Source organism: Oryzias melastigma, linkage group LG18 (assembly GCF_002922805.2).
Source record: "Oryzias melastigma strain HK-1 linkage group LG18, ASM292280v2, whole genome shotgun sequence".
NCBI classification, from domain to species: Eukaryota; Metazoa; Chordata; class Actinopteri; order Beloniformes; family Adrianichthyidae; genus Oryzias; species Oryzias melastigma.
The window spans coordinates 5,947,409-5,955,919 of NC_050529.1; the positions used below are offsets into that span (position 1 = coordinate 5,947,409).

Sequence of the window (8,511 nt, forward strand, 5' to 3'; positions counted from 1 at the left end):
TATCTTTAGTACATTAATCTAATATATCGTTCAGCTCTTTACCTTTTTCTTGTCTCACACATTTGGTTGCCTTTACAATAGAGTCAACAGTGTGGTACAGAATTCTAAAGTATTTTTCATTATGAGTAAAGGCTCTTCAGCAATCGTATCTTTGAATTAAAAAGTCAAGTTTCTTCACCAATCATGACTTTTATTAAAAGTTCTGCCAGTAGAGCCACAATAGGAATTTCACTTTTCTTTTTAAAACAGCTTAATTCTGATTAGTCTTAATCCTATTACCCCACAAACGGATACATGTAGCTTTCTTTTTTCAGCTTTAGTTCTTTGGTTGCAATTCTGGGAGAAAACACTTTGATTTTTTAAAAATAAAGACTAGTATGAATGACATTGATTAATATTTAACAAACAGTATTGACATGTTCTGCATGGAAAAAACCCAGATAAATGTTTACATTTTTTAATTACCCTTTAACACTACACACACTCTTTAAACTACCGTATCTCTTTGAAGACTCAGAATTATGTTAATTGAGAGAACAGTCATAGAACGATGCTAAATAAGACTATCAAAGCTGGAGGTTTGACTCTAATGATGGTGTTCTTTGAATTACCATAACTTTTTGATCATTTATGTTTACGCAACAAAGTAATTCCAACAGGTTCTGTATGGAGCTAAATCTGGGCCAATATTATTTCAAACCGAAATAAAATATTTTGAAAAAAATACTAATGTTTGGGCGGAAAAAATAGGTCTCAAAACTCAAAATTTCAATTTCAAAACTTTTTTTTTTTTTTCAGTTTCAAATCTTTTTTTTTCAGTTTCAAAACGTTTTTTTCGTTTACGAATCTGAAAGTTTCAGTTGCAAAACTTTTGGCCCTCTGGGGCGCGTTGGGGCGGGGCTAAAACGAGGACCAATCAAAATCGATGAGGGGGGGGACTTCAGTCCCGGTGCGTTCAGTGACTCTGATAAGTGAGAACTGTAATAATTACTGTCATAGGATGGCTGTTTAGTCTGCCCTGTCATAGTCTGAAGTTGTTCCAAGACGGGTGTAAAAATCTGAGTTTTATCGCGTACAAAGCGCGTGTCCAAAACACTGTTCTAGTCCGTTCAAAGCGCCATCTCGTTGTGTTAGGTACAGGGTTCTCGGGCTGCAGCCTCGCAGACTTCAGTGGAGCTCGTTCAATACAAATTCAAATACTGTTTTGGTGCTAAGACGCTGAAGAAACTGAATTCCTCTTTTAGCTCAAGAAATGTGGAACATTTACATGTACGTTAATAAAAAATGTTTTGTGTTTTTTTATTTTTTTTAAATCCAGCAAAAGATCTGTAAAACATGTTAGAGTGAAGGGAAAAAGCCCAGTTCCTTATGAAAATGTAACAGTAAAGAAATCAGATCTTTGTAGGCTAAAGCTACAGATTTCCTGATGGAGTCTGAAGGAGCGGCCCAAAGCCAGGTTGTGAAAGTCTGCTTCAAACTGGTTCCTTGTTTATTTCTGTTGTAGCACAGCTGGCAGCGGCCGCTCCGCAAACACGAGGATGACAGTCCGACGGATCCTGATGGGCTCCTGGCAGCTCCTCCAGCACATGTGGGCCGAAGTTTCGCTTCTCACTGAGGAATGACTTGTCAGCGTTGTTCTTGTCAAAGCTTCGCTTTTCCTTCCAGCTTCACCTCAGACGCTGTTTCTGATCAAATACGTTGTCTTACCAAACCATGGGAGAAATCCATCAGCTCCGCATCAAGTCGAGCCCCGGTGGCCAAAACGACGGGCACCTCGGCCACCAGGGCGCTCCTCCAAACCAACCGACAAGTCTGCGAAGTCATGCTTCTAATAACGGGGGTGTGAGGGGAATGCTGCAGGAGCTCTGTGTCAGCCTGGAGGTGTGGAGGGCTCCAGCACAGCAGCCTGTCTGGGTCCCACGTCCGTACCAGACCCCCACACCCCACGGAGCGCAGACTCCTTACATCGGCGCGCATTAGGAGCCACGGCCGCCAAACCTGCCGGCGAAAAGCAGCTGGTTTCAATGTGCGAGCAGGACGTTTAACCGCTTAATTCAAGTCATTTCACGTCTTTCATCAGAACTCCTGCTTTTCTTTCATCTAGCCTTTATGACGTGCAAAAACTTTATTGTTCGTACCTGCTGAGGTTTGCGAGATTTTGTAGGTGTTTCTACCTTAATGAGCGCGTCAAAGTCCGGCGCTTTGAAGCCTGAAATCATCTTTCGATTTTTCTCTGCGTCTTTACCTCGTAGCTCTCTCAGCTGTCATCGCTGTTTTTTTTTGTCAGATAATTTTCCTACAAAAAGCAAAAATAGACGCTTCATTACACAACCTCCAGAGAGTACAGACGCAGTTCTGTTTGTTTGGGGTGTTTATATTTTAACAAAATGCTTGTAGTGTTAGCTATCATGTTTTAGAAAAAATAGGGCTGTAATGTTTAACCAAATACTCAAATATTTGTGATCTTTTTCAGAAAAATGTGCAATTTTGGATGTCTGAGATCGCTGATTTGTCATCTTTAAAGTTAAAAAAAAAACAATTTAGACACACTAGTTTTTGCTTAGAATTGCTGAAAAATGTTAGATTTTAAGGATTGTATTTTCTGTGCTAAAAGACGACCCATAAAAGCCTTCACTAAAAAAAACAAAAAAAAACAACATTACTCCTCATAATTCGGAGTGCCCACTGTATGGATTAATCCTGGTTATGCTAATTAAAACAAGTTTGGGTTTTATTGTAAATATGCTAACACAACTAGGTGTTGCTGTTTTTTCATTCACATTGATCTACTGGAACTGTAGTTAGTAAAACATTAAGGATAGACAAACTGGGGAACATTTTCAGTGTTGTTTGTTAAATGATCCAAATCAACATTTATGATTTGTGTGCTTCTGATGTCAACCAGGAAGTTACCAGGAAAATTTAGATATTTACATCAATTAGTGATGAATATAATTTTTGAATCTTACAGATTTGAAACTTCATACTTGATTAGTAGGAATAACCTGGAAGCTAAAGATCCTTCATGGATGGTTTTTGATGGCACCAAAGAGGTAATAAACTAATGGAAATATGGTGAACTCACCTGATCAATAGTTTGATCAAAAACACAAATTTCAGGCGATTGTAAGACTTCTCACTCCAGTCTTAGAGCTTATGTGTATAATTTTACTACAGCAGTTTCCCCTTTTTGTTCAAACAGACTAAGATCTTCATAAATGAACTCATATTTAACTATTTTCTGTGAAACATCAAAGCTAACGTACAAGAAATTTGCAGTAAATGTACAAAAAATACAAAATTCATAAACACACACATTCATCTGCTTTTTGGATAAAACTGTCCTAAATAGGATATCTCATGTTTAAAAAGTATGAGCAGCACCTGTGGACGCTCACCTTTGTTCCAGCTTTCTCCACAAGAGGGAGCTAAATACCATATTAGAGTAAAGGATTAAAGGAAGCACAAACATTTGCATCCCACAATTTATTATTTTATTTTACAATTTGGCAAAAGTTAATTTTTGTATCTATTGCTCAAATGTATAATTTGTATAAAAATTATCCTAAAAAAATTCCAGTCAGTAGAAAATGTCTGGAGTGTTTGAGGTGATTCATAGACAAGTGAAAGTACTCTGTGGACAGCACATCAATAATGTCAGGCAAGCCTTTTCTTGTGCTATCAGTGAGACGCGTATCAGAATGTACTGAGGAGACGCTGAGAATATCCGCCTTCTCACATGACATCCCTGTGAAACATCTCAGGACAATAGTTCACGTGTGAAAAGAGCTCCAGCGGGATTCGCCCTCAGGGCTAAAAAAGCTTGCTGGATGTCCTCTCAGATCTCTGACCTTTCGCCCTCCGCTGGTTCGACTGTTGGATCGGTAAATGTAAACCGCTCCAGATAAGTGGCAGATTTCCTATCTGAAACGACACGCATCTATCAGTGTTCCGTAACAGACGGACTCGGGGACGGAGGCCGGAGCGGCAGAGGAGACATGGTAACAGAAGCAGAGCTGATAAGGTCTACGGAGACTCCGAACGTAATGGGGGGACATTACACCCTGCTGATAGCAATGGCAAGTGTGGGGCCCGAGGAGGGGATAGGACAAACTGACAGGAAAATGGGAGGATTGTGCAGAGTTGCTTAAACCATTGTGCTACCTTATGGGGTCTAGATGACCCAAGCCTTACATTTGCCGTGTTATCCATCCCATGACAAATGTGGATGAAGGTGGACAGGATGTCATGTCTGCCACAGACACCAGCGACAATCAAAAATCACTGAACAAAAAAGTTGAGCGCACTGTCTTATGGGGTCCAGATGACCCCACTCCCAATGTCAACATAGCAAGGATAGCACAAGGAATTTTATAGATGACATCACCTGAAGTCCAGAAAAGTTGAGCCTATTGGGTAATTCTCTTAAAAATTACATGATTGTTAGAAAGACTTGTAGACATACCAGGTCAGGAATGAACTCAGGATTTGATGGAACTTCTGACAGAACAGTCAGTGATTGGCGAGATAGTATGAACTATCAACGTGATGTTTTGTTTCAGCAAATCAGGGTACACCACGACAAATCAACTTTCACTGCTCCCCACATTTGGTTTTAGCAGAGATTGCCCTTCCAAAGCACAATTCTGTACTTTATCTGGGCTTGGGTCTGGCACAAGGACACCCAGACTTGAATCCCTCCTTATGGCTACAGTAGCTTGAAGGCCCTTGCCTAGGGACCCACACTGGAATAAGCTCATCGGGCAAATAAACCCTTGTTTCTGAAGCGCCAATCTTAACCCTTGTGCCATTGTATGGGGTCCAGATGACCCAAGCCTTACATTGACGTGTTATCCATCCCATGACAACTGTAGACACCATTGAAAAAAACAAAAATCTTTGGGGGGGGAAAAAAATGTTTGACCTGCTGTCTTGTTGGGTCCAGATGACCCCACTCCCAACATCAACATACCTAGGATAGCACAAGGGTTACTCACAGCCAACTGAGCCATCCAGTTGCTTATATCATGACCAACATCTACATAGATATTTACCAAAGTTAAAGGTTTGGACAAAGTTGGACTCTAGTCACACTGGCTCGTAGGTTTTGAAAGCATGGGAGGAGTTTGCACGTATGTAAGTAATGTGATGAACCAGAGAGTATCATTGGTCCTCTTAAGACAAGGTTAAGTGAAAGATGCAGATGCAGCGAGACCAGCAAACCATTAGGACTTGTGTCCTTTAGCAGAAGTGGTAATGTCAAGTTAAGCGATCTGGTTTATGGTGGTACCTTGTTTATTGCAGGAGTTTCATTCAAAAAATAAACTTAAATAGGTTCAATCTATGAATTAGGAATACTGTATATCTTCTAATAGTAGCCCCATTTTTTATTCCCAAAAATGTGGCCGCCGGAGATAGGTGTCTTACATAACAAGCACCTGTTAGAACTGGTGTCTATTGGAGACCGGCCACCTTGAGAAGATATGCAGATAGATGTTCTGACCCTTTTTATGTTTATATTGAAGGTCCATTTGTTACAGAGTAATTGGGAGAGGGATGGGATATACAGTTTTTGTAACAAGTATCTGTTTTAATTTTATTTATATTATTTATTTTTGTTCCGTTTTGTTGTTTTATGCCATATTTTGCATTCCTTTATTTTTCACACAGTCCTGTGCTGTTTTATGTTATGTCTTTTTACTTTGTCTGTGATTTGTGTCAAATAGTGGGTTTAATATCACTTCCATTTGTTTTTTAAATTCTGTACCAGTTTGCAAATACAAAAGTCAATAAGCAAACTGCGGAAAAGAGGGATTATGGATGTTTTAAAGATGTAAAAACTCTCCAAAAACACTTTTTTTTTTCTCAGACACACATGAACATTTAAAGAACCCCTTCAATGAAAATTGTTTTTACCATGTTCTTTTATCATATTAGCAGAAGCTAACTTCTGCATCAACAATGAACTTCTGCTGAAATGTTTACTCAATTAACATAAAACTAGCCTTGCAAAGCTACTTCTCTCCGCTACAGAATCCGTCTGGAATATTAAAGAGTTAGACGCCTGTACTGCAATGGTCATGAAAGTGTCTAGTTTTCTACTTTTGCCTGTGAAGGTGATTGATCATTTCAACCTTTCAATATTTAGCCTTTAATGGTTCCTCAACAAAAATGTCTGATTTCTCCTAAAACCTTGAAGCCGTCCAGTCTTGTTCTGTAGCCAGTAGAGATTGTGTGGAACAGGTGTTTGTGCACCCAATCACAGAGTTCTACATGAATGTTTGCTCTGAAAGGCTGGCCATCGATCAATCAGGGTTCTGTGTTTTTTTAGGGTTAATTTGAGTAAAACTCTGTCGACTGTTAACGACAGAACAGTGCGTTTGTTTGCACACATACACGGATTCTTCCCATTAAATCACATTTTTACATAAAATATTAACCCACATTAGAAAATTGGTGGAGTCGTCTTTTTCCCATGACCCTTCCTCCCCACTCTTTCTTGTGATCAACAAAGCCCGCTAACTCGTCTTATCAATGTAAGTCCATCCCTCCATTCTCCTCGGGGAGCGAATAAAAGATGAAACAAACGGGCCTAGCTGTGTCATCTCTTCTCTTTGTACCTTCACCCGGGTACTTCTGCTATTTGGGTGCATTCATTCAGACGCCATACATTCCTTTTTTTTTACTAAACAGATCCTCAGTTCAGACGGCCAGAGGGGCCCACCTCGCAGCCTGGTGTGCCCCAGGAGACGTGCCATGACCGGGACAAGAGAAGGTAGTGGTGGGAGGGGGGCATGGAGTTTCCCATTCTGTGCAAAGGACATGAAGGGGAGGTTAGGGAGAGGACAAGGTGTGGAGAACACCATAACTTTTGCTTATCGATAACACATCCAGCGAGAAGAGATAAATCTAGACTTGAATTTAATTTCTAAAGTCTTTCAGGGTAAAACAACAGGACAGTTGGAGGCTGAATCCACTCACAGCCCAGATTTGATAAAAGCAAAAACAGGGCGGGCTAACCGGGGGAGGTGTGGTTAGGATCGGCAATTGACAGTGAGGTTAGCTTGAGGTAACATAGTCACTCTGCGTCTTCAATACAGAGAGTGGTACCAAGCAAAATGATGCTAGTATCTCCTCAGAACGTTCTGTGGCGGTTGAGGATTTTTCTCCTCCACCTTCAGACGCTGAAGGGGACCCTTGTCTGAGTGGTAAAATGCTTCTAGCATCATAAGTTAACGTTTTAAGCAAACAATCCCGAGTGAAACGTCCATTGTAAAATTTAATTGAAGATTTGTCATGTCAACACTGGCACCTCCATGAACTGGGGAGTCTGTGACGACTGTCTCCTACCAAATTTGAATTGTTCCTTTTAGTACACATACTCTTTTTATCACATGCACAAACTATGCAAGGAGAGTGACCACCAGCAAATGCCATGTGGGGATCTTCAGGTGGTCTTGGGTATGCTCGAAGCTCTTAGGTGGTGGTGGTGGTAGGCCTTTCATTTGGGCTGTGTGAGGCCTTTGAGGTATCTGGGATCTTGGACTTGGTCTCTGCTCAGACAGGGCCTTGTGGTCTCTTGTCTCTTTTTTAAAGAATTGTTTTCAACTGAACAGGCTATAGTGTAGTAGCATAGTTTAAGCAAAAATGTTCAGCTAAAGCTTTCAAGCATTTAATTTCAATTAAAAGAAGCTACTTTGTTTGAATTGTAAAATATTTCAATAAATGTGTCTAAAATCTTTGACACCCTCTATACCCAACATGTTTTATTTTACTGGTATACAAAAAGTGTTTTTTATGCAGATGATTACATCATTACACACATTTTAGCATGATTAAAAAAAACATATAAAGAATTTAGATTCCAACTGAATCATAGAATGTTTCACAAAAGGGAAACACATCATTCTAGCTTGAATTGGTCTTTTAGATAAAACTCCTAAAATATTTATTTGGACTAAAAAAGTCAACGTAAAGAAGGTTGGGATAACTTTGTATAGAACATTTGCAATTTTTTTCAGTCTCCAAATCCACAATTCCAAAATTTGGTGCCCTGAAAAATTCCCTGAAGTCTCTTTGGCCTGATCCGAATACTCCCCTTCTCCCTTCCCCTTAGCCCTCCCCCTTGATTTGAAGCGGCAGTTGAAGTCGTGTCCGGGATTATTATTTTTTAAGTTTCACACTCCAAACAGATTTGTACTCAGAAGTTTGCATTTGATTGATCAGTAAAGAGCACAATGCACTGGTTTAAATAATTTGCCATTTGAAAAAGATTTTTAGTAAATTCATTCATCTTCTTGTCCGCTTTGTCCCTTTCAGGGTCGCGGGGTGCCAGAGCCTAACCCGGCTACTGATGGGCGAAGGCGAGGCTCACCCTGGACAGGTCGCCAGTCTGTCGCAGGGCCTCAATCGCACACACACACACACTCTCACATTCACACCTAGGGGCAATTTAGAGTCACCAATGAACCTATGAAGCATGTTTTTGGATGGTGGGAGGAAGCCGGAGTC

The 8,511-nt window shown here is 40.3% G+C and overlaps 1 long non-coding RNA gene across 1 annotated transcript in view; it reads left to right on the plus strand.

Moving 5' to 3' along the window:
- LOC112155637 overlaps nt 1-8,511 on the plus strand; it is a 64,206-nt gene that overhangs the window by 51,146 nt on the left and 4,549 nt on the right. Inside the window, exons 3-4 of the long non-coding RNA XR_002920820.2 lie at nt 6,694-6,775; nt 8,320-8,383. This is a non-coding gene — a long non-coding RNA (uncharacterized LOC112155637). The remainder of the gene's footprint in view (nt 1-6,693; nt 6,776-8,319; nt 8,384-8,511) is intronic.